The sequence below is a fragment of the Capsella rubella genome, unplaced genomic scaffold (genome assembly GCF_000375325.1).
Source record: "Capsella rubella cultivar Monte Gargano unplaced genomic scaffold, Caprub1_0 scaffold_5, whole genome shotgun sequence".
Taxonomy (NCBI): Eukaryota; Viridiplantae; Streptophyta; class Magnoliopsida; order Brassicales; family Brassicaceae; genus Capsella; species Capsella rubella.
This window is the reverse complement of record NW_006238919.1, coordinates 4,264,086-4,284,152: the sequence shown is the minus strand read 5'-3', so window position 1 is coordinate 4,284,152 and position 20,067 is coordinate 4,264,086. Positions and strand designations below refer to the sequence as shown.

At 37.0% G+C, this 20,067-nt stretch overlaps 1 long non-coding RNA gene across 1 annotated transcript; it reads left to right on the top strand.

Annotated features, from left to right (window-relative positions):
* Nucleotides 1-16,784: 16,784 nt before the first annotated feature.
* LOC111830759 lies at nucleotides 16,785-17,869 on the top strand. The gene is made up of 3 exons (XR_002834098.1): nucleotides 16,785-16,871; nucleotides 17,053-17,152; nucleotides 17,829-17,869. It is a non-coding gene; the product is annotated as an uncharacterized LOC111830759 (long non-coding RNA).
* Nucleotides 17,870-20,067: the final 2,198 nt, after the last annotated feature.

The following is a 20,067-nucleotide window of genomic DNA, read 5'->3' as shown; positions in this document are numbered from 1 at the left end:
TCTCTCTCTCTCTCTCTCTCTCTCTCTCTCTCTCTCTCTCTCTCTCTCTCTCTCTTCTCTTATAAGCTTTGGTTTAGTCCTTCAAAACTTGAAACATAATTTTGTATGTATAATAAGCATACTTTAAACTATATTTAAGACGGATAAATATCATTATCATGAAAAGAAACAAAATATAATATCATATTTCTCAATATTAATTAAAGTTTTAAGAAGAATTAGAAAGAAAAAACATAATTTTTTTAAAGTCATTAATAAAATATGTAAATATTAAGGGAGTGTTATTGTTTTGTGATTTAAATAGTGTTTTAATGACTTTAAATGTTATGGAGTGTTATTCAATCAAGGTATTTTTACATCTATTTTAAAGTTTGGTGTTATTAGTTTTAATTTGTAAAGAGTCATCTAAAATCTTTATAATCTGGGATTATTTGACTTTGAATTTTATAAAGTCAATAAAAGTTTTTTTATTCAACTAAAACAAAAGAATCTCTAATTGTTAATAAATTAAATTATTATGTTATTGGTTTATGACTCTATACACTTTTCTTCACAATATAAAATCATGAAATTTATCATTAAAACAGAGAAAATTATGGAATTTACGAGCTTATGAAAAAAACAAATCAACAAGATTATAGAAAACTCTGTAGGAATCGTTTAGAATCTTTAATTTATTTACTTTCTGTATAATTCAATAACATATCCTAATTATTCATTACATCAATTAGAGTTAGAGTTTTATCAATGGATCAAACCTAAGTTTACTGCATCAAACGATGGTTTCAGATTTTAAGACCTTTACTATAGAAACTGAGTCTTCGAAAAATGTAAATTTATCAAAGACTCAAAGTCAATTGAGTTCTATAAAATTTCTTAATAGTTTCATGTTTTTTCATGCCTCAATTTATGCCCTATATATTAAATCTTAATTGTTCATCATTTGACTCAGAGATAGAGTACTTTATATGTACAAGAGTTTATTGTATCATAAGGTAAAATTCCATAGAAATGTGGGATACTTCTAGGCCAATTACAATTAATTTACTTGGTTTCTTTATGTTTTTGAGTGCCAAAGATGATGCAAATAATTTATCATGGCATGCAAAATCATGAGTTGGATCACTTTTTTTTTGGGCAAAAGAACTTTTATTCACTTTAAACCTGAAATGAGGGAAATTCATACAACTTGAAGCTAATGCAATACAAAGAGAATAAATATAAAGGCTCAATGGGATTTTCCAAGGAGATGCTCAACTTTTTGAAGCTTGCTATGTTTGAAAAATCATTGGGAACCATGGAGGATTCATAAGTGAAGACGACCTTCAAGAAGTCCTCGACAAACTGATGGCATTAAAAAGCTCGCGCGGTTGACCCATAAGAGCTTTTCAAAATTTTCTCCAAGGAGGAGGCTACCAGCATAAACATATTCCAAATGCCGGAGAAGTTTTGTCGAGATCACCAAAGATAATCACAAGATCATAGCCAACTGAATGATGCAAGAAAAGAGTGGTGACCACGATAAAATGATTTAAAAGACCTTGAGAAAGAGTTAGACTGAATGTATTAAGGTTGGTTCTTCAATAAGGTTCGGCAGAGTTGAGATGTAGGCTGATTAGGTTTAAAGACGGAAAGTTTTGTAGTTGATTGAGAATGTTTCTCACTAAGGAAGCTATCACCCCAGGGGAAGGAACTGCCATGCGTCCTCGACACACTCCCTGACAAAGACACAAGTAATGGGCCAAGAATAACTCCTGCCATTAACAAAATTGATGAGTGAATTCTTTTGGCAAAGACTTGATGCCAAACAAAAAGGTGTATGTGCTTGTTTTCTGCTTGAATTGTGCCACCGACATATAGGATTTAAACAAATTCATAGAGGATCTTCCAACATTCTTGTTCTTTGAATAAAGACCTAGATGGGTTACCTAGGGGTACTCAAAACTTATGGGAGCTATACCTCACTGGGGATGCCAAAGCTAATTTAAGAAGCAAGCCTAAACCGTTCAAGAAATCGAGATATATACTTCGGCCGAGCTGAAGAGTGGAGCGGGCCACAAACTTTGTAGATGAGCGTTGACAGTAAAGTCTTGATTCTCCTGGTTGACAATTAAGTCTCGATCCACCGGGTCGGTCTTCTCTTTCATCGTTCCTCTTGTGTTTCAACATTTGATTGAAATCTAGTTAAAATCTGAAAAAAACAATTAGAGAATGAGCATGATTCTTATTATTCACCCCAATTCAAATCGAACTCGAGAATTAATTGTTCGAATTGCTGCAACTCAAATAGTTAGAGAAGAAGAAAAAGAAAGAGCAGTTTGCTCGTTTGTTTAGAATTAGAGATTCGCTTTTGATTTTTTTTATTTTTTTTTGTTTTTTTTAAAAATATTTTTATAGGTAGATCCAATCAGAATATGGGCAGGTGGATAAACTCCATGTTTTTTGTGTGTAATTAGTCTGATTTTTATAGGGTAAGAAAGTAAAATAATCAATTTTGAATTAAAAAGAAAAAAATAATTATAATTAGATGGGGGAGTTTTGAGATTTTGGTTTGAGTTAAAAGGAAAACTGAATTAATCTCAAATCACTCAAATTACAAGATTGAATATAACCCCCTGTAATACCCCTGACGGTGACATACTATACGAACGGACTATCACGGTCGTAGGAATGCGGCCGAGACTCATAAAATTTTTCGTTCCGAAAAATTTAATGGAGCCATCGATAAACCAAGTCTTATCTAAAAAATTGATCAAAGAAAAATGGTTGAGTTGATTTATATCAAACCATAAGTGAGTTCAATTTTTATCGGCTATTAGTGGCAACAGACAGTAGGGCTATCGAGACAATTGATATTAGTTTGATCTAAGGAAAGGGTCAAACAACTACTAAGAGGATTATTTACGGGGAATTTGGTTGAGGGAAAGATCAGTTTTGTCGAGGAGAAAACTAGTTTTATCGAGAAGGAGTAGTTTTAGGCCAAGACAAGCAAGTGATGATCGAATGGGATCGAATACGAAGAAAACAAGGTTTATAGAGTGGTTAGATGACTTAGTCATTTATTTTTGGGAATTTAGAAGTTTTTTCAAGTTAGAATAGGTAAAGATCATTGTCACCGTACAATAGTCGGAAGAGCTTTCGGTACATACATATACCGCGAGTGAATAGAATGAATGGTCGATGGCCCAAGTGAGGTGCTTGGAAGCTGTTGTGCCGTGAAGGTGCTTACGCTTACCATATTGTGCCACACGACCAGATGAGAATGGCTTGTGTTATGCGTAAGTGTGCGCAAGCTTAAGTGTGGATAGGATAAAGATAAGATTTTGGATCGATTTTATCCAATACCTCGTGCTTGCCTTAGCTTGGGCGCCAAACTTCCTTCCCCTATATAAAGCCAGAAATCAATTCATTAGTTCTCCACACCAAAACACAAAACCTTACCTTAAACTAGTTAGATGGTTAGATAGTTTCGAGAAACTGGTCAGGTAGAAGTTGGAAGAGTCGAGAGTCGTGGTCGGGTATCCGATCCGTCGTTGGAGAAAACTAGTCCGATCGAGATCAATAGGTACTCAAGGGTAGAATGTCATTCTCTCGACAATAATGCCAAGGTGAGTACCGAAGCATGTGTAGTAGCATATGTCTAAATTTTATTTGATGTATTAGTTTATGATTGAAGTTTCATGTTTATACTTAGTGTAAATTATGGATGAAAGTTAGATATACGATTCTACATGTTATCGACTCGATTGTTTGTTCTAGATCTTCCATTCTTCTTGATTTATTTTTGTTGATCTATTGGTTGAGGTTGTGATAGTCGTTAGTATAACCGTTATGCTATTGACAAAATCCTTAGACTATCGTATAGCCATTATGCTGTTCGTATAACTGTTATGTTGTTGATTTAACCATTAAGGTTCTTAGTCAATTTTATATGGCTAGGCTAAATGTTGGTATAGCCGATATACTGCTTGTGTAACGCCCCGACCGTCACCTCTCTAATGGGCCCCATGTTCACTCTCAGCTTATGGGTCCACTTCTCTTAATGGGCCTTACGTCCTCTTACTAGGCCCATGAGCCCATCAATATCCGACGATCGGTTTGCTACGTCCGGGACGCTTAAATACTAGTTTACCGACCCTACAACTCACCACATGATCTTTTCCTGTGTTCTGGCCTCACTCACACAGTTCCGACAACCACTTCCCGGAAGGTCACCCATCTTTTGACTACTCCACCATAAGCACGATTAACTGTGGAGTTCTCTCAGGACCCTGATAGTGTGAGCCCACCAGTCCACACTTGTCTGGGTTCGGCTCTGATACCACTTGTAACGCCCCGACCGTCACCTCTCCAGTGGGCCACATGTTCATTCTCAGCTCATGGGCCCAACTCTCTTAATGGGCCTCACGTCCTCTCACTAGGCCCATGAGCCCATCAATATCAGATGGTCGGTTTGCTACGTCCGGGAGGCTTAAATACTTGTTTACCGACCCTACAAATCACCACATGATCTTTTCGTGTGTTTTGCCCTTACTCACACATTTCCGACAGCCACTTCCCAAATGCCTTGTGTTTTACTAGATATTAGTCTTGTCCGGGCTAACACAACTCGCAATCACAGTACGAGTTGAAAAGCCTTATGCCGTGTTCAAGAGGAACGATACCCTTGGATGGACTGACCAAGGTATTGAATTTGTTTTACTAACTTTGGTTAATCGTTTACGGGCATCGCACATGACGCTTTTGATTCTTCCTTTGTTCTAGGGCGGTTCGAGGGTGTTACACCCCCTTAATGAAGACATTTAATTTTAAAGATTAGTAGAAGTAGATGCATAATTAGAAACCTGAGAGTGTTAGACCGATCTGTCCACATTAGGACTGATCGGTCCATTCCCCTTAACGAGAATCACTTCTTGAGACTGTAGAAGTGGACCAATCAGTTCACTTCTCAATTGCATTTTTTGCCAAGATTTGATCCAAAACAGTCTAAATCCGACTCTTATTTTTTCAAAACCCTATATTCAACTTTTTTGACACTATCTTACAACCTCATTTACTTACCTATTTTAATCCTTCGTAAATTTGAAAGCCCAAAACGAAAACCTCCTTTTTATTTACGTCTTAGTTATTCCCGTAGATATCCTCTCTCTATGGGATCAATAGTTAAATTTTACAACTGATTACTGTTCAATAATAGTTTTCGGGTGGTCTTATAGGTAAAAGACTGAAGTGAAAAACTATACATCATGTTTATACCGCTTCCGGCTGTGGTTATTCGAGATGAATCCATTGTGGTTGACAAATCATATCAACCAAAAGGTGGTGTACTATTCATCTTTGTGCTCCGTGTTGACTGAATATCCATTGGAATTTGTGACATCTAATATTGGTCTTGTGTTCCTATAGGATCACGCTCATGGTTTTGCATCAAATCTTTTCCTTCATCTCCATTATTGATTCTACATTTATTTTCATATAAGTGAACTAAAGATCCATCATTTCCATCATAAGAAATATCTTCCACACACATTCAAGTAAAAATGTAAGTCAAAACCGAAATAGTTAAAAAAACAAATCAGCAGACTCTGTAACACATGTGTCCATGTTTTGGACGGGTGTCGATCGACACTAAAGAAGGGTGTTGATTGCCACCGGTTATTTGGCAGTTAACCGGTTCAATTCTGAAATTGATCAGTCTGGTTCAAATGTTGAGAGAAACCCTAACTCATATTAGGTAAAACTCGAGCAGCCTCTTCTTATTCTCTTTAGTTTTGTTTTATCACATCTGAAAGCTAAGAGAAAGAAAGAGAGAGTCTAAGACATGATCCTAAGGTTTAAGGAGGCTGAAAAAGGGGTTTCTAGAGGTTTTTGTGGCTGCATGTTGGTGTTGTAAACAAGGGTTTGAGGAGATTCGTGGCTGGTGGTGCAAGGAGGGCCTAGTTCTTGTTGTCTCATCTATGTTTCATCTATTCAATCAATGCACATCAAGGTGAGTGTGTGACCATTGTTGATATGGACATATAAGACCTTCTGATGTGTATTTGATTGACTGGGATGGCTGGAAATTGTTGTGTGTGGCTTGTTTGTGTGTTTTGGGTGTTGTGTTTTGCATGATTGAGTGTTAGGGTTCATGACTAGAGATTTGGAGGTGGTGAATTCGTCCTTTGGGCAGTTGCGAAGCTATTTTAGGGCTTTTGCAGAGGGACTGTCGATCGACACCAGTTAGTATCGCAGTTTGGTGTTTATGATTACTAGGTAATGTCCCGCACATATGCGCGGGTTGTTGTATATAAAATTAATTAATTTTTATTTATTTATTACTTATAAAAAATAGAATAAATAAATTTCAATGCTTATGACATTTTTACACTTTATTTATTTAAATCTTACAATAGAAGCATACATTCATATCTCTTAAATTTATTCGTTGATTAATTGTTCAATTTTGATAGTAATTTTCTTCAGAACTTTTGAGTATTTTTTGATAAAAAAATAATATTTTTAATGATAAAAATAGAAATGATATTGGGAGAATTTGAATAATACTCCTTTTGAAATACCACTTTTTAATTTGCCCCATTTTCAAACTTTATAAAAAAAACCACTAAAAATGTTGAAATTTATCCAAATATGTGTGTAAGCTTATAACTATACACAAAATTACCATTGTTTGTGTATAAAATTTTATTTATTTCAATGTCTTACAAATTGGTTTGATTAGATGCTAGTCCAGCGGTCCAGCTGAAGAGGACTCAATAGTAGGTTGTTCTGAGCAAGGGCAATAAGCTAGCGTCAAAACTGAAAGGGAAGTGAGCGATCACGTCTGAAGGATGGCCAAAGTATTCGTGGATGTTATGGGTGTGGTGGAGGGTATCATAGATTGGCGAGTTGTCCCAAGAGGAGTGGGGACGGTTGTTAGGGTTTCTTAGCTCGTGAGCTTTTTTAGGGACGCTGGCCATGAGAGGTGTATTATATCCCGTGTTGTTGACTCCAGAGCGTCGCATAGCTTTGTGACACCTGAAATAGTAGAATAGGGTAGGTTCTACGAGTTTTCCAGTGAGCAGGGAGAGGCTGGTTGGATTGCTGGAGATAGACTTCTGATTATCTACAGTCCGGCTAGAAACGTAGATATTTAGGTGGTTGTGAGTCTATGCCGATAAACTTGTTGGTGTCTGTAGTGGTGTTGTATGAGTCATCATTGGGATGGATTGGCTGGTTCAGTATAGAGTGCAGTTTGATTGTCTTCGGGGTCATGTTTTGTTCTAACGAGAGAAAGGGGAGTTAGTTTATCATAGTGTGAGACCTACCTCCGGGAGTCTCGTAGTATCAGCCAGGTAGGCAGAAAAGTTAATCGGGAAGGGTCATGAGGTGTACTTGATGAGGATCAGTACTCCGGACACACTTGAAGAGGTCAAGCATATTCGGCTCATTCAGGAGTTCAGGGATGTGTTACAATCGTTGTAGGAATTGCCACCGTCTCGGCCAAATTTTTTCATGATTGAGTAATTGGAACCTAGGACGACACCGTTGTTGAATGCGTCCTACCAGATGGCTCTAGTAGAGCTGAAGAGGCAGCTGGTGGAGTTGCAGGATAAGGGTTTTATCCGACCGAATTTTTCACCGTGGGGAGCATTAGTGTTGTTTGTGAAGAAGAAGGCTGGTAGTTTTCAGTTGTGTATCGACTACCGAGGGTTGAACCATGTCACTGTGAAGAATATGTACCCTTTACCGTAGATGGATGAATTGTTGGGTCAATTGAGAAGGGCTCTCCAAGATTGATTGGCGTCAAATTATCATCAGATCACGATGGATAAAGAGGATGTTGAAAAGACGGTGTTACGGACGACGTATGGACACTACGAGTTTTTCGTGATGCCATTTGGGTTGACAAATGCAACAGCGGTGTTCATGAGGTTGATGAATAATGTATTTCAAGACTATCTGGATGAGTTTGTGATCATTTCCATCGACGACATCTTGGTGTTTTCTAAAAGTGCTGAGGAGCACAGGGTTCATTTGCGGATCGTGTTGGAGAAGCTATATGCTAATTTAAGCAAGTGCAGTTTCTGGCAACAGGAAGTTTGTTTTATTAGTTACATTATCTCAGAGAAAGGGGTTTCTATAGATCCAGAGAAGATTAAGGCTATCAGTGATGACCTACACTTAACAAATGCTACCGAGATCTAGAGTTTTCTCGGGTTAGTTGGTTATTATCGGAAGTTCGTCAAGGGTTTTACGAGTATGGCTCAAGGGATGACTAAGTTGAGTCTGAGGTATATGGGTCCTTTCGGGATTGTTGAGTGGGTTGGACCGGTTGCGTATCTGTTAGAGTTACTCGAGGTTATGCAAGCATTTCACAAGGTGCTTGCATAAAGATGATGAGGTATTGGCTAATATTCTTGCGGATTTTCAGCCCAACATGACCCTGGAGGCGAGAAAAGTCATGTTTAAGGAACTTCATCGTAAGAAGATTTCTTGGATGAGAGTCCAATAAAACTATGTTGGCATTCTAGAGTAAACTTGGAACCAGAGGCGAGGATCAAAGCTAGATTCAGTAAGTGGTTTGAGAAGCAAGCCGAGGAATAAGCTTATCATTCTGGGTTCTAGTTTTAGAGCGTGATGTTGATCTTATTTTTCTCATGTATTTTTTTTTTTTGTAACATTATTACATTTTAGGGATTAATAAGGTGTGTAATCTTATGATTTGTGGAGTTAATAAGAGTGTGTTTAAAAGTTTCCTGAAAATGAAAGTTTTATTAAAAGTTTAGACTTATCTATTTTAGAAAAGTTTGTGTAAACACCCTGAATAGTGGGATATTTGGGAGCTGACATGAGGAGAGGGTCAAGGTTGAGATGATTTTCAAGTGAGAGAATACGGGTGGTGGGTATGACATTGTGATGTTGTACAGAGGCCGCATGAGGTAATTATAGTCTAGAGATGTTGGGAGGCGTTTAGACAATTGCTCTTGAGGATGTGAGTTCTTTAAACAACTCCTGAGGGGATGATATTTCCCTTGACGAGATGATTAATTCCCCTGATGTACAGCTGACTCGAAAATTGCGACGTGAGAGTGGCATATGAGATGATTAGTTCTTATAGGGGATGATTAGTTCCCATATACCAGATGTGCTCAAAGGTTGATGATTAGTTCAATCTTGGGATTGGTGTGTTGGTCGGTTTTGGTCAACTATTGTTGGACCGTGCCACCGTGGTAACGGTTGGTTGTTATTTCATGTCAGATAAACGTTGTTGCTAGATTCGAGAATGAATCTATGTTAGTAGGAAATAATTATAACCCCCGTGTCTATGTTTTGGACAGTTGTCGATTGACAACGGTTATTGGGCGGTTAACTAGTTCAGTTTCGTAATTGATCAATTTGGTTCAATTTTTTGGGAGAAACACGAGCAGCATCTTCTCGTTCTCTTTAGTTTTGTTTCGTCGCTTCTAAAAGCTAAGAGAGAGAGAGAGAGAAAGAGAGAGAGAGAGAGAGAGAGAGAGAGAGAGAGAGAGAGAGAGAGAGAGAGAGAGAGAGAGAGAGAGAGAGAGAGAGAGAGAGAGAGAGAGAGAGAGAGAGAGAGAGAGAGAGAGAGATTGATCCTAAAGTTTAGTGTTGTAAGCAAGGGTTTGAGGAGATTCGTGGCTGGTGGTGCAAGGAGGACATTGTTCGTGCTGTCTCTGCTCTGCTTCGTTTATTCAATCAATTTATATCAAGGTGAGTGTGTACCAAGGTTGATCAGGGAGGTTTGAAAAGACCCAACCCAAATTTTTTTAATTTTGAATCATGCAACCAAATTAACCCATATAATTTAGACCAACTAAAACTAGCTAAACCAATTTAACTCATCCAATTCCAGTTTTAAACAAATTCAATAGCAATATCAAATTCAACCAACCATACACAATAAAACCATCGGAAGACAGTAAAACATCAATCCAACAAAACAATTGCATTAACTTAATATCCAGCGAGCATTTCCAGAAAAATAACAAAATAAACATATCATGTATCTAAGTTCCAGAACTAACAATTCCTAAACAATTTCTAACATTATTCAGAACAACCAGCGAGCCCCTAGATCATTCTTCTCTCCTCGCTATGATTCCACGGTCATACATTTCCTTTGCGTGCATCACAAAAAGAGATGCATAAGTATATCCATAAATATTTAATGACGCACTCATCCCAACTACTGGGCTATACACACAAGCAGTAATAACCATCATTATGAAAAACAATCGAAACCAAGGAATTAAACACATAAAAATGCCACAGGTGACAATCGATTATGATCAACACTCGCCCTCGACAGTGACGGTCAACATCGAGCTCGACACTCCATTCGCGAGTCGCAACTATCCTCGTAGAACAAAACGTTTGTGTCGAGCAACACCCACCACTGGTGTCGATCGACACCGACTCTCTACAAACGCTCCTGTTGCGTTTTCTCACTGTATATCCAATCCAAATCACTCCCATACCATGAGCGAGTCTCCAAGGGGTTACACATGGGTCACACAACACGGAAACAACCAAACAAAACAAGGATCAAACTTCTTAGATAAGCCTTGGTCATTTCAAACTCGATACTCGACCTTATTACTGCGACTATGGAGGAATAAAATTCAAAGTCTAAATCTAAGCTAACATATTCTACTGAATAACAAATGGCTCTTGTTTTCTGATATAGTTGGGTCCTTACTAAGTCTGGAAATTATACTGTTAAATCAGGATATTGGGCAGCGAGTGCTCTCTCTTGCCCTTCTAATGACCTTCCTTTTCAGGGTTCGGGTGTGTTGGCACTCCAAGAACAATGTATAGAAAGAAAACACACGCAACATTAAACACTTCGTGTGGCAATGTTTATTAGATAGGCTTGCAACGTGCCATAGATTATTTTCTCCCCATATCGGCCGTGACTGAGGATGCCTCCGGTGTGGTGCGGACGAAGAAACTATAAATTATCTCCTCTTTGACTTCCCGTCAAGTTTGGACTCTCTCTCCCCTATTCCTACGTTAAGGAATGTTTTTCTGCGATATTCGCTTTTCTACATCTTCGATTTCTTTTTCTGGTGAGGACTGAAATTGCGTGTACACATCTCGTTATAACGAGCCTTCACATGGATTCTTTGGTTCATTTGGAAGGCTCGAAATAATTTTGTTTTTTAAAATCTCCGGGTCCCACCGGATGAAACATTACGCATGGCAAAGCAAGAGGAAGGCGGTTAGCTATGGAATATGTCTTGGTTATATGGTTGACGACCCTAAGGAATGGCCTACTTTTGCAGCAAAATTGGCGTCTTTCAAGTCCCTCCAAGAATCCTTACCGTCATTCTACCTTCACTCTCTCCCGCGTCTCTCCAACATCCGGGCAGACTGCCTAGCCAACCCACGGTTGCCTTTTCTTCCATATGAGCACTTCGGCCCATAGTTGGCTCTCCCTAGAGGAGAGCACCTTTCCGATAGTGCAATAGTATACTTTTTGTGTCGACAAAAAAAAAACTTCAATAATAAAGTGAAAACATGAAATTACAAAATTAAACCAAGTAAGACAGTGTAAAAATAAAATACAAATTAAATTAAAGCCAAACAAACATAAACTTCAGGTAACAAAGGTGATTCCAAAAAAAAAAAAAACAAAGGAGATTCAAAATTTCTTTGAGAGGGGAGTTTTTCTAGTGGAATGGAATTATACTCACCTCTATTTGATAACGAAAACTCTTAATCCATTGATATGAGTGATTTGCGGGCTATAAGTATGTGTTCAGTGTTGTACAAAACCATTTCATAACAGTTTTGAGTAAGAGAAGATTATATTCTTTACGATGAAAATGTAATTTTTTTAAAGAAATGCCACTTTCTTTTCTAAACTGCCATGGGACCCACTTTTAACTTTCATTTCTCCTCTCTTTCTTTCTCTTCTTCTTTCATGTCTTTTTCTTTCTTCAACAACAAACAAATCTCACTACACATGGATTCATTTTGGCAACGGATGACCTTGAACCGGCAATGTATGATATCCCACACCAACAATACCTACGGTCATGGCTGGACCGATGATGCGTTCACATATGAGGAAGCTAAGACAGACGTTCAATGAATGAGTAGTCGCATTGATGAAAAATACTGACTGAATGGTTGTTTTGTCAACCGTCCCACGACCGCCGAACGTGAAAAGGAGGAAGCTAAGAGAGACGTTCAATGAATGAGACTTATCGTCAAGATGATGGAGAACCTGATAAGGAGGTGAATTTCATCGACCAATCCCACATTTTAAGGCTAACAAACAAGCTAGTTTTGTAGATAAACCCGTAGAAACGCGTGTCCATCGAGTACCCCCACCCGGCCACGATAACAATCTCTCACCTAGGGACGAGACAGACAAACAACCACCAAATGACATGGGACTTGAAAGTCATCAAAATAGTGGCGATTTTAATAACTTCTATCGAAACAGTTTTGAGAACCAACACGTCGACCATGAAGATTAACACAAGCTACCGCCTGCGAATGCCGGAAAGTTTGTAAGGAGCGAAGCAATAAATAAAGTAGCACCAAACAGCCTAGGCTTCCAGATTCAATCGATAAGTGATGATTATGGAGCTAACTGTCGAAACAAAGGTGCTCACCAACGAGACGGATTAGGAGATGAACGAGAGGAGCCTTCTTACCTCCATACTGACACAAACATGAGCCATGGCACCAAGGATAGGACGTCTGGCCAAGTAGAAAATGGTATGGAGAGCATGAACGAAAGTGAAGAAGAAGCCAAGGAGCATATGTAACCTACGTGGCCTCTCATTCCATCAAACAAGGTAAGTTTGGTTTTCGTTATTTCCATTCTCTCTTGATTCATTTTGCAGGAGTTGCCACGTCTTTCTTTTATTTCTTGATTCTAGAGTCCTAGAAAGTCGAATCCAAAGCCTCCAACCTGTGGAGAGGGTTCACTTGTGCGAATGACACAAGTTTCCTTTTTAGTCGTTTTCTTTACATTTATTTGTAGTTGTTTAAGCTTAAGAGATCGAATCTCGACCCTTGAAGGTCACGGTTGACTGACTATTAATAATAGCCAAACTTTTTACCCTAATTAATAAAGCTGAACTTTTCTTCTCTTGCGCCGTTTGCAAGTTAAGAACCTTTGCACGAGTATTCTTGAGTGGCTTCAAGTTGAATCAGTTTGTGTGAGTTTATTATGTGTTATTAAGAGTTACTTATCACCTTATGATCTCATTCATCGGTCGTTTCATTCGTCATACCTTGGTACCATCAAGAGAGAGAGAGAGCGAAGACAAACTCGATACTCCAAATGCCATCTGTTCGTTTACAATGTTGGAGCGTGTATCATTATAGAATGAGAGATGGGAAACGAAGAGACTTAAAGAGTCGGTAAGGCAAATAGAGAGATATGCGGAACAGTAGGAGAGCCTTCTGAGTGAACAGTCATTAGAGCGGTGGCGGAGGCGGTTCAATGGCTGGTTAGCCATTATTTGGGAAACAAAATCCCTGTTGCCCCGTTTATGTTTCTTATTTTATTTACCAAAATTTTTAAATCGAAACCCAATAATAAAACAGTAAACTACAGACCCAACCAAAGTATTTGACCCAATACCAACTGAATGGATTATTCGGCCCATGTAAAATAACCCTAATAGTAAAAAAGAAAAAAATTACAAATGTAAAAACAAAACATGATTCATCCATCTCATCGTGTCCTCAGCCGTTGAGGCTGATTTTGATTTGAGGGAAAGTCTGGGTTTGTGTTCCTTTCCTTCGTTTTTCTTCTTTTCCGAGAATGGAAGTCTCTTTGTCTGTCTCGTCGTTATTTTTCCCGGCATTAACAGGCCATTGATTCAAGCGAACGCTTCATATTCTTTCTCTTTTTGGTAAGATCTGTCAATTCTTTCAATCTTCTTAGTCGAAATTGGCATTACTTGTGTTGTTTTGGTTGTTATCCCGTAATTTATTGTGTTTTTGGTTGAGTGTGCTGGGATATTGCATAATCCAATTTGTTTTGTTTTGGTATGTTGTTTTATTGGTTCTTAGAAGAAATTGTTCATGTTAGAAGTGGTCGTAGAGTGTATGGCACATCAGAAATTCGAGAAAAAGATCTAGAAGCAAAAGGTGATGGAGAGAAAGAGAAGAGAATGTCAAATGAAGATGAATGAGAGAAGGCAACTGTTAGTAATGAGGAAAAAGAGAGTGAGCAAGAAAAATTGGGTTATGAATTAGAAATGGCTGAACCGGAAGTAGATTATGGGAATGGAGATGATGGAGAGGAAGATAATAAAGATGAAGATGATGGTGAAAATGGCGAAGAGAAATCTTTTGCTGATGGAGAGGAAGATAAGAGAATATCAAATGAAGGTGATGGAGAAAAGAAACTGTTAATGAAGAGATAGAGGAGACTGAGCATGAAAATTAGGTGATGGACTAGAAGTGGCTGAAACGGAAGAAGATGATGGGAATGGAGATGATGAAGAGGAAGATAATGAGGATGAAGAAGATGGGGCTTAGAAATTGTAGTTATAGAGTTGTACAACTTAGGATTTTATGTTCTTTGGTAGAAATGTAGATAACTAAATCAGCTAAGTAAATGACGATGATGATGAAGACCAACCAATGCAGCAAGAGATGATGTTCTTTAGTTCGGCTGAATACACAAAGAGTTGTAAATTAGGAACAAGGTGTGATGTGACACAGACAGTGAAGTACATTGATGAATTTGAAACATAAAGGAAATGGTTTAGAGATCATCCTAAGTTTAAGCATATCTTTCATATCCCTCAGTAGCCCAATCACATGTATCAAGGTATGTGAATGCTTCTCCTTTGCACAGCTTGTACGGATATGGACAGAGAATGTTGGTTTGTGGTGAATGGAGTGCCGATTAGGTATTCCTTAAGGAAACATGCACTCTTAACCGGTTTGGACTACCATGAATATCCGATCAGTTACAAGGATGACAAAGCGTAGACTTTTAAGTTTGTATAAAAGGTGTTTAAAAGGAGTGGTAAAATGAAGAGCAGGAGAAGTAGTGAGTCCCGCAAGAGGATGTTAATCTAGTATTTCTTAGCTAAGGTAGTTATAGAAAAGTCGAAGGCTGATGGAAACATAGATCCATTTCTTTTAAGTGCTGTTGATGATTTGGATGCTTGTGAGAATTTTCCCTGGGGACGTTATTCTTTCAATGAATGAGTGAAAATGATTCGGATAGTGATGAACAACACGAAGGGATCCGTGAAACCAAATGCGCACATCACTTTTTCTGGATTCATTATTCCTCTAGAGGTAACATTCATATTTTAATTTGAATTTTATGTAATTGATAGTTGATTTTACTAATTGGATATTACTATGTGTAAATTATGGCATTTGAGTGTATTTCACATTTTCGACGATTGTACAGCTGATGAAGGGATAGGATTGATAGATCCCATTGTTGATAGTTGGAGAGAACAACTTATCGTTAAGAAGAAGAAGATATTGTGGAAGGATATGTACCAAAGAGACTTACAAATCAGAGTCCAGGTGTTTCGAGACACCTCAGCCCATTGCTCATCAATCAGGAGAATTGGCTCTTTATACTGGTATTGTCACAGCTCTTGTAGAAGAAGAAGAAGAAGAAGATGATGATGAGAAAAGAAGTGGAGAAAGAAAGCCATCATCCTACACACATTAAATTTTCAGCATAAACACAATATTATCACTCAAATCTATTACATAATATCATCCTTACCTCATAAACTGGACATTTGTAGTATTTTTGGCCTGGATTCTCCCAAGTGGTTGACACTTGAGGGCGGATTTGTTTACCACAAAAACAAATATATGGAATTCCAAATTTTCCCGTGTTGCTATCAATACTTGCAACTGTGTCTGAACTCTAACTGTGACTAATTGGCATTATCCCCTCCTAAAGAATATGAAAGACAATTGAAATCTAAAAATCTAAAAATCAGATTAACCTAGAATTACTGAAATTCGACTTAATGTTGTTGAAGATCTCTAAGAACCCAGATGTCGCGAACCCATCTCCTTCGCCTACTCGCTCTGATTAAGTCGATTTAGTTTTTTTGGGTAGAAAGTCGATTTAGTTTTTTCTCTAAACCCTAAATCCCTTTTTATAAGAAGAAGGAGAGAAGGATAAAAGAATCCTCAGGATAAAAGAACAAATAAGAAAAATACAAAATTCTATTAAATATCATCCCACATGTAGCTTACCTTTGACTCTTTAACCTTCAAATAAAATATTAGATAATAGGCGGCAACAGTATATGTGAGATAGTTGTACCGACATGTACAGTTGTACGTTCTTGTCCATAGTTGGACTCTAATAGAATTTGGGACATACCGTTGGACACATTATGTCATTGTAGTTGGACTTGAAGATAATTATAATTTTTCTAATTGGACACATTATGTTACATCATTAACTATGATTTTAAAGGTTTTCATAAGAAAATATTATGAAAATTATAATTTTCAACTCTTTTATAACAAATTGGGTGACTGAGACTATGACTAAACTTTGTTCCTTTGGTAATCGCAACGTCCTGCGACTAAACGCTGCGACTGATAGCAACTACGTCCGACTGGAATTTTTAATCGTATGAAAATCAGCGATGCGATTTTAAAATCTGCGATTAAAACGTAAATGACAAAAATACCCTTAGATTATTGTAAGAATTACAAATTTGCTAACCCTAGATCTTTTCTCGATTCATATCGTTCTTCACTTCTTTGTCTTCTCCTCTTTCATCTTTCTTCTTGCTCTTTCAAAAACCAAAGCTGAAGAAGTTTGTCGCACTTGTGTTCGTCGAGAATCTCAGGAGCAGACATTTAATCATTTGAGCTCATCAAGTTAAAACAGTGTAAACCTTTCTTCTCTTCTTTTCTTTAATTCTGTTTCTTCTCCTTGGTTTTGTTTTCCAATTTTGCTATCTGATTTTATACAAAAATTTCAGTTTTTTCCAAAGAATATTGAATACCCATGATTCAATATTTCAATTTTTATGCAACTGATTCCTCAATTTGATGTTTTCGTGGTCTTAGAGAGGCAAAGAGTTTTGAAAAAGAAGATCTTTGGTGGTCTCAGCAAGTTGGAAACAATATTCAAAAAGAAGATCTCTGATTTGGATCTGCCTTCGACTTGGTTAGTTTTTGGATATGTATTTGGATTTGTGTTAATTAGTATTTGATTGGTTATGTTTACAGTTTGATTAGTTTTGAGAAATGAGGGATGATGAAAAGAGATAACTGATGAGCTTGTATGATTAAGAAGTTTGATTAGTTTAGATTAGATAAAATGAGTGGGAAGAGCTGGTTCTGGTCTGGTTTGTATGAGTGAGTCAATTTACACTTTGGTGGATTCATGGTAGAGAGAAAGAGCAAACAAAGATTCTGATCTCTGTGTGTGAATCTTAATAAGTAATGGTAGGAGAAAGAGAGAAGAGAGAAGAGAAGCGTTGAGATGTGCTAGGCTAACAATAGGTCTACGTTTGTATTTGTATTTAATTAGTAATTTGTTTTGTTGTTGTTGTTGTTGTTGTTTTATTTGTCCTAGACTAAGTTTTATGGTGTTATGTGTTGTTGTTGTTGTTGTTGTTGCTAGTCTAACAATAGAAGTCTATGTTTGCAATTTGTTTTGGACTGGTTTTGGAACTAGGTTATAACTGGTTTGTAAATGAAACAAAAAAAATATAATTTGATGAAAACTGGTTTGCTTTTGTCGATACTATTCAACTAGTTATTACACTATCTAAGAAACGTTAGCTCATTGATTGGTGTAAACTGTGCAATGAGTTCATATTCTTCTTTTGATTTGTTAGGCTATATCAAGGATCACAGCTAAATAACAAGGATGACTAATGATGTAAGTTCTCTTTTATCTCTGATTTTTAATTGATTTTGTGACTGTTTCTTGGTAGCTAGTTTAGTGGCTGATGTGTAGTTACACTTTAGAATTGGATGATGAGCAATGTAGATACTTTTTCATCTATATACGGAAGAGAAAAATATAGGAAACAAAACAAAAGCTGGAATTAATTAAACTGGAAAAGAATTTATAGTAAAAAAGTTTGAAGAGCAATATGGTGAAAGACACACATGGCAAACATTGAAAAACAAGTATGATACTTGTAGAAGAATACATCTCTGGTATAAGAAGTTAACTAGCTTCACTGGAATTGGCTATGATGATTTTGGGGGAATCAATATGTGATATATCATAGTTTTTACGGGTTTTTGGCTATGATATAAGTCTTATTTATAGAGCTTTTATAGTGTTTTTGAGTTGCAGTCATTTCAGGATTAGGAGCTATTTGGCATGGATTGAAGCTTTTTAGAGCATTTGGGAGCATTTGGAGAAGATGTGCCGAAGGAACGTACCGGGAGAGCATATTTGGTGTGAGTGTCGAGCATCACAACTTCTGGTGTCGATCGACACCAATATCTGACGGCAATTGAATTTCACGATTAATTGAAGTTCAGAAGATTTGCAGATTCAGCCCAGAAGTTTCCCTTATTTGTAATTAAGCCCAGTTCGTGGTTAAGACATATATATTGAGTTTTTAGGGTTTTGTTAAGACTTAAGTTTTATTTTGGGAGAGAGACATTTGGAGAAAGCTGGGAGAGGAGAATCAAAACCTCCTTCAGAGAAGATTCAGAACTCCTTTACTTCTTATATTACTTTCCTTTATGATATCTATTTTATTCATGATGTTTGTTTCATTCACCATGTCTGAGTAGATCTCTTGTTAGGTTTAGGGTTTTCAAAGGAATTCATGAATTGTTAGGTTGTTAGGATTGAATCAATAGAGTTCTTCATCTAGATTGTGGTTAATTTGTTATAGAGTAGTGAAAGCAACCTAGAATCTGATCTTAGGTTAATTGGTAGACACGAAAGTGTTATTGATTTCCTGAAAACAATCTAGATGAGCAAAATACCTATTCACAAAGAGATTTGGTTTAGGGATTTTGTGAACTTATCAAACATGAATTAAATGCATGTCTGAACTTATAAATTTGCAAAGAGATTTGGAATTTAGGGTTCTAGACATAGATAGTCTTTGCAACGAAAGTTGATTGATTATGCTTTTGTGATTTGAGTTCAAGAACGGTGCTTTATAAATCCTGACAATTATTTATTTGCAATTCTGAATTTCCTAAGAATATTCATGATCCTAGCGTTTTCTCATATTGTTTTAAAAACCAATCTTTATTTTAATTTGCTGTTTTTAATATTGAAACCTTGCTTGCTTAGCTTAATTTTAATACCGAATATTTACTGTGTAATCGTTGAGTCTCTGTGGATTCGATCCCTAAGTACTACAGTGATCTCTTAATTGAGAGAGTAGCTCAGGGCAAATTTGAGCCGATCAATATGTATGAAGATTGGTGGAAAGATCGCATAGCACTAAGTTTCAATTTGCTTTTAACTTCAGTTTGCTTTTAACTACTTAGCTTCAATTTTAGTTAGCTTTTAATTTCAGTTTGCTTTAGTTTCAGTTTGCTTTAGTTTGCTTTAGTTTGCTTTAGCTTCAGTTTTAGTTCAAGTTATAAGTTTCTTCTACAATTTTGTTATAGGAATGGTCAGGTGCGAGAAATTATAAAAACAGATGCTCCCAAACATGGACATCTATCACGCTGATTTTGGTGCTATTTCTATCAGTGGAGCAGAAGGATGGAGCGCACAAATTAGATAAGCAAGTTTAGATTCTATTCTAGAGTGGGTGTAGAAGAGGATGAAAGTGATTCACCATTTCATGTGGCAGCAGTTGATCATCTATTAGCGAATGAAGCAAACCGACGGGGATTTTGAGCATTTTCTAGTGAAGAAGACAAGATTAAATATCTATAGCACAGGACTGGAACAAAGATTTATGATTGATTTATTATTTTTGTCTTAACATTTTGAAGTTTGAATCTATATAAAAGTTGAGCTGTTTTTCTATACAGATTTTGTTTTGGTTAATAAAACTAGTTTATGTTTATTATTACAGATTCTTAATTGGCTTATGGATAAGGATGATGATGATGATTTGTTTGACATGGTTAATGCCGAGAGAG